The 6,524-nt window shown below is 41.9% G+C and overlaps 1 protein-coding gene across 1 annotated transcript in view; it reads right to left on the minus strand.

The window, feature by feature from the left end:
* LOC132990158 (uncharacterized) overlaps positions 1 to 6,524 on the minus strand; it is a 411,085-nt gene that overhangs the window by 108,663 nt on the left and 295,898 nt on the right. The gene's annotated exons all lie outside the window — the stretch shown is intronic.

Consider the following 6,524-nt stretch of genomic DNA (forward strand, 5'->3'; position numbering starts at 1 on the left):
CAAAACTTTTTCAAGTGGTTAGCAGCCTGTAAGGAAATATTGTTGCTGGTTTATTGGTACAGCAGTCAATAAGTTCCCCTTTGTGGAAGAAAAGAGGCAACAGAGTACCTCACAGTGGGGGGTAAAGCTACGTCTGATGTAAGATATTGCAGACTACGGTGGGTTGTTGTTGGGGGGGGGGTATTAAATGCTGTAGGTAATGGTTTTCATCCTCAATATTTTCCTGATATAGTATGGTGGGGGGGTTTTAACGTTGAAAGGGGAGTAGTGTAGGCAGGAACATGATTTTTGCACTAAAACAAAAGATATTGCCTTTAATTATAGACACAGTACCGTATATAGTGAAATTGGACTTGATTTTTGCAGATGATTTCCAAAATAACTCTCATCTATTAAACTCAATGTAATGCAAAATTCACGCAACCAGTCATAAAAAATAATGTATGGCTATTTACGTTGGCCACAAACAATATGTTCCTGTTCATGTCTTTTTAAATTCTCTGTAGGATACTGCCATTTCCATCTCATTCTGAAAGTTACTTTGATGGAAGATGGTATTCTCATTATTGTCTAAGAAGTAAAGCATGCAATCTCCAGGTGAGAAAATGATCAGTTCCTCCAAATTAATTGAATCTTATTTTAAGAACCGTTAAAATTAGCCAATTGAATATTTCATTTACCATGCAGGTGTGAAGTATGCTGACATATTCGTATCCATCAGCACATTTTAATTAGTTTTTTAACATTGCTTTGTAATTTGAGATTATAGCGGCAAATCGTTTTGGTATGAGGCATAATTCCCAATTCTTCATATTTCCATTAAAAAATACAATTTAATCCTCCATCCCAAGTGCAATTTTATTTCATGCCTTATCACCCGAGAGTTTGCATTGTGTACGCCTCAAAAATCCACTTTCCATAATAGTGATATCACTGCTTGATAAAGCCACATTAGTATATATTTAATTTAAGAAATCAGGTGAAGGAGTCAATGACAAATCAAGTTTCTATTTGTGAAATAACTGGGAAAGTTTCTACTCCTATCTCAAACACAACACTCGTGTGGGGCTCAGATGGGATACCTTCCTGGTATTCAGCCAATATTCTCTCTCAAGGCCCCGCATTGGTAAACCCAACTGGGTTGATGAAGGGCCCTTGATGGATTTCAAACCAGGCCCATATGGGTAGACTTGGACCCATAGGGATCTATCCAGTGTCAATGGCTACATGGAGTGCCAAATTTAAGCCCATGCGTATTTGCCATTGTGACCCAATTGAAACCCACCCAACCCTGATAACACCCATGTAGACCCTGCATGCTAAAATGATTCAGGTGTTTTGGATTCTAATGGAGGGGTAATGTAGGGGTTCTGTAAAAGCTACAGTGCCCATGTAAAACCTTATGCAAAACCTCTGCCTTTTAGCTACCATGCACAGTTTCCATAACTAGCTGGTTACCTGATGATCGTAACAAGTTACACATTCTGTCTAGGCCTTGACTGAAGAGACTCATCCCATTTTCACAATGAGAGAAAGGATAACATGAAACAGAATATGTGATGCATTTGTCAGAAACCAAGCAACATGTTCTCCAGTGTTCTAGAATACAGATGTACTGAATGGAGCCTGTCTGCATGTTACCAATGATAAGATGTAGAAATGCCTTGGTTAGAAATAGAACACTAGATTATTAACCCTTTGCTAAGGTGCACCATTTGATGAAAGGTACACTGAGAGTAGAGATAAATCAGGTCTGGCTGAGTTGCATTTAGTGAGTCACACTGTTCTACCATCCCAGGTAAATTAAGTGGGATGAGATGCATACACTGGCTATATATTTTTTCACCTCCAAATATTTAATTAAAATGCCATCCTGGGCCGCCCTGGGATAAGGAATCTAAAATGGAGGGAAATTACCCCAGCGCAAGAGGGGAGGGTGAGTGAGAGAGACAGAGAGAGGCAAGACTCTTCTTGGCTGGCTATTCAGTGTTGCTATGCTGCTGTAAGGAGCAAGAGAGAGGGAGGAATGGAGGGAGGGAGGGAGAGAGAGAAGGAATGGTGGGGGAGGCTGGAGGAGAGAGAGGCCTGGCAGACTGTGGAGGAGGCGGAGGCCTCATCTGCAGTGCTGTGTGCAGAAGGAGTGTTTAGCAGCCTTTCCAAGGGGGGAGGGATGGGTAAGGGAGCTCGGGGGAGGGGAGGAAAGGGGGAGACAGAGAGGGACAGGGAGGAGAAGCAAAGATGAGATGAGGAGAGGGGTGAGGTAGAAAGAGGGGAGGAAGTGGTGGGGGCAGGCAGGAGGCGTTAGGGGGGAGGGAGAGGGAGAGACAGGGGAGAGGAAGAAGAAGGAAGAGCAGGAGTAGGGGGAGGGGAGGTGATGGTGTAGAGACTGGCGCCCCCTGTAGCTGAAGGAGGGAGACGGGGAGGCCCTGGTGAGCTTGTGCTGTCAGACACAAAGAGGTGCACGAAACAGCCCTCACACTTAAGACAAAAGAGGCTAATTGGTTGAGCTGTCAACACTTCAATTTAGCATGCCCCCTCACCTGCAGTCCACCTGAGCAGCTTCATCATCAGGGTAGGAGTATGAAGAGAAAGAGGGGACACATACACATTAGGATTGAGTTGGGATAGGGGGCATGTGAAAGTGATCCTGGACAGGTTATAATCTAATATCAGCTGCGGAGGAGTTGCTGATGGCGCCCCCTGTAGGAAACGAGCAGGAGTTAGTGTGAGATCCTTCTTTTTTTTAGGGGTTAATGGAACAAATTTGATGTTGTGGATACAAAATGCTACCATGCACTTTGCATCCCCTGAATATTGCATGTCGCCAGAAGTCATCTAGATCAGAGCATCATACAAACCAGGACAATAACAGCACAGATGGAGAGGAGAGAGATGGAGGTGGAGAGGAAATGGAGGAGACTAAAGAAAAGCCTCGCAGACTGCGGGGGAGACATGAGTCCTCTTCTGCATTGATGGGGGGCAGAAAGAAGAGCGATGGTTGGTATTATTCCACTACAAGTGCCTCCTGCTTTTTGTAGGCCTTGTTACGGTGAATATTATGCATGGGAAGAATATGGTGAGACTGAATCATTCAGCAGGCACAGAAAAGCAAGATTATTGGGGAAATGGGAAAAAAAGAGAATGAAAGCACGTCTTGTGGCTGGAGACAAAAGTAATGTGTGTGATTAAAGAAGAAGAAACAAGATGGTAAATGAATAATTATGAGACACAAAGGAATTGAAGAAGTTGCAAAAAGGAGGAAGTGACAAGGAAAGACTTTTTCCATATCCATGACCAATTGCAACCCAGCATTTTAGAGTACACAAGTGCATTGAAGCATGCTGTCCTGGACCCGGACAGGGTCAGGGTGAGGGATCCTTTGAATCCTTTTAGCTGCTTATCTGAGGGGTTTATGCTGGAAACATCTCAACATTCATAGTGCCTCATAAAGGTTACAACAGTTACTGTACGCACATAACCTGTTAGAGATAACTCTCAACAGTGTGTGTAATTGAGAGTGATTAAATATGGAAATATAACCATGCATCCTTCCATTCATCCATGTGCTGAGACCATGTCACAGAAGGCTATGTGAGGTAGTTTCCACCTGGGAAACTCCAAAGCATTACTGACCTTGATTAAAAGTTAAATCCCTCCAAGCATGTTCTGGGCTTACCCTGGGGTCTCCCACCAGTTGGCATCTGGAAAACCTCCAAGCAAAGCACCCTGGCGGAATCCTGGGAAGCTGCCCAAACCACCCCAACTGGCTCTTTTTGACACGAAGGATCAGCAGCTTTACTCAGAGAGCTTTACGGACATCTCAGGTCTGTACCCTGTTTCTATGGGTAATTCCAGCCATCCTACAAGCTCAGGTACAGACTAATTTAGTCTGTCTGTATCCCAGATGTCAATCATGGTCTTCACTAACAAAGACCATGGAAGTTGTTGGTAGCCAAAGCTTTGCCTTCCTGCTCAGCTTTTAGCAGAACAATTAGACTGGAGATCAATGGCTACAATACTTTGGCTCATCCGTCTGTCGATCTCTAGGCTCAGAGATATTTGATCAGCTTCACTTGGGGAGCAACTAAATCCCAGACTTTAGGAAGAATTACTCTTTATTTCCTTTGGAGAACCATACATTAAAGGTGCAGACTCTCATCCTCACCCCTTCAAACTGCAAGCTGACTTTTTGAGGTCTGTCTCTGATGAAGCCTGGAAATATATCAATGAGGAGGGCTCTACTTTTATTGTGAGAGTTCTTTGGTTAATATCGCTACAACATCAGGACGTGACACAATTCAAACACAAAATCAGAAATCATTATACAGACAACAGAGAGGAGCACATTATCATCCTGCACACTTGTTTCTAACAAACGTTTCAAAGCTTTTACCGGCTGTGCTCACACATTACCTCATTGGAATTCATGCAGATTTCAGCTTAGAGGAATGGCAGGAAAAGGTGTGATTAAAGTAGAGGAGGACAAATACTGCCATTTGCTACCACACATTCAAGCCAACCGACCAATGTTTTTACATTTTAAAGAGTGCAGTTCATGTGTGACAGGGGCTCAAAATCAAAAGCCAACACATGCGGCATGAATATTGCTGCAGTAATAGCTGATGACGCCATCATCTCAGTGCAGACAGTTAACCTGCAGATAAGATGCCAAAAGACGAGAAGCACAGAGACACTTGACATTGTGGCAGTGGCTCATCTTAAAGATAGCCATAGGCTGCCTGCTGCACCACACGCTTGCAGTGCATCAGAACCTGTTCTCTCCTGCTCCAGCTGGGCCATAAAGTTTAATACATTCAAAAATAAAAATTGAAGATGAACTCATAAGAAAGTCCCAGATGTTTGCTTTATTTGAACTTTTAGCAATTTATTGAACTGGTTGACGGAGAAGTAGTAAAAGTACCAATACACTGTACATGCAGTTTAACAGTTAAAGATGCTTCTGCAGCAGAACTTAAAACTGGTAAGGCAGCAGTGTTTGACAGTATTTGTGTTAACTGTTCAAAAGTGAAGGAGGGTAAAGCGATGATATTGAACATATGAGTAGCCCTTGCCCCTTTTTCAGAAAGTATTCAACATGTTATTTGTTTGTATTTATGTTATTAATAATAATAATAATAATAAAATTAAATTCGACTTTCAAAAGTGAACAGAGATGAGATTGATCCTATTGACTGGAAGACTCCGCAAATGTGATGCAGCATCTTAAACTAGAGACAGTGAGATTAACAACACATTGCTCCGCTTAGATCGTCAGTTTTGAAATCACATATTGACTTAACTGGAGTTAAATGTAATTCCATCAAGCTGAGTATAACTCTAAAGGAAATAGGTCACTTATTATCATTTGTATGAATCTACCTCAGTCTTTTAAAAAGAAGTCATTAGATCTAATTAGGCACATAAATGAAAATACCTGTGTGGATGAATTTTCACTGCCCATATAGTTGCATAACGACATCCATCTTTATCCATCTATTTATCACCATCATTTTATATTGCTAGAAGGAATTTGTATTCATTGGATGGTATCAGATAAAATATATATATATTTTTAAATATTGGAGCTTTATGATGACCACTATCAGTTGTGCAGAAGTTAAAAATCGTTAATGTATACCTTTTATACTCCTCAAATGATAGAATACTTATCAGTGTGTGCATAAACTGGACCAGTGGCCAGCGGCAGTAGGCCTATATGACTTTTGACCAGAAGAGGTCACTAAAATGTAAGAAACAAAGTAACCTGCAACATTTATACCTTCATAAATGTTACATTTAACATTTAACATCTAATACAAAATAGTCCATCAATGCAAGCATATACTATACGCTCTATGCAAGTAAAATGAAAAAAAATGAAAAAAACACACATTGTTTGAGGTTTAAAATGTTTGCACACTACGATATCATGCAGAGTAATGCAAAAATAGAGCAGCCAGCCCATAGACTGTAAATAATAGGAAGCACTCCTAATGTCTCATTTAAAGCCTAAAAATAAAATAAAAAATAAAAACTCGTGAAACTGACCGTTTAATGATGGAAGGACACTTAAACATTAATTTAACAGATGCGGGACGGCTCAAATTGAATCACCCTACATGAGATGTTCCTGGTATTTAGCTTATCTAGCTACTTAGAGCATGATTTGGCTCCATTGTTTGGCAACAGTAGGGTAAAGTAGCTCAGTCTGTAGGGACATGGGTTGGGAGCCGGAGAGTCGCCGGTTCAAGTCCCGGTGCGGACCAAATATGGAAGTTGGTCTGGTAGCTGGAGAGGTGCCAGATCACCTCCTGAGCACTGCCGAGGTGCCCCTGAGCAAGGCACCAAAACCCCTCCCCCACCATCAGCTCAGGAGCGCCCGCTGTGGGCAGCTCCGTCACTCTGACATCTCTCCGGCATTAGTGCATGTCTATAGGATCCTGTTTGTGTGTATATTTCAGCCTATGTGTGTGTTGCATGACTACAGAGTGTAAAAGCTGATATTTCAGTAAAAGTACATCTTA

This window comes from Labrus mixtus, chromosome 15 (genome assembly GCF_963584025.1).
Source record: "Labrus mixtus chromosome 15, fLabMix1.1, whole genome shotgun sequence".
Classification (NCBI taxonomy): Eukaryota; Metazoa; Chordata; class Actinopteri; order Labriformes; family Labridae; genus Labrus; species Labrus mixtus.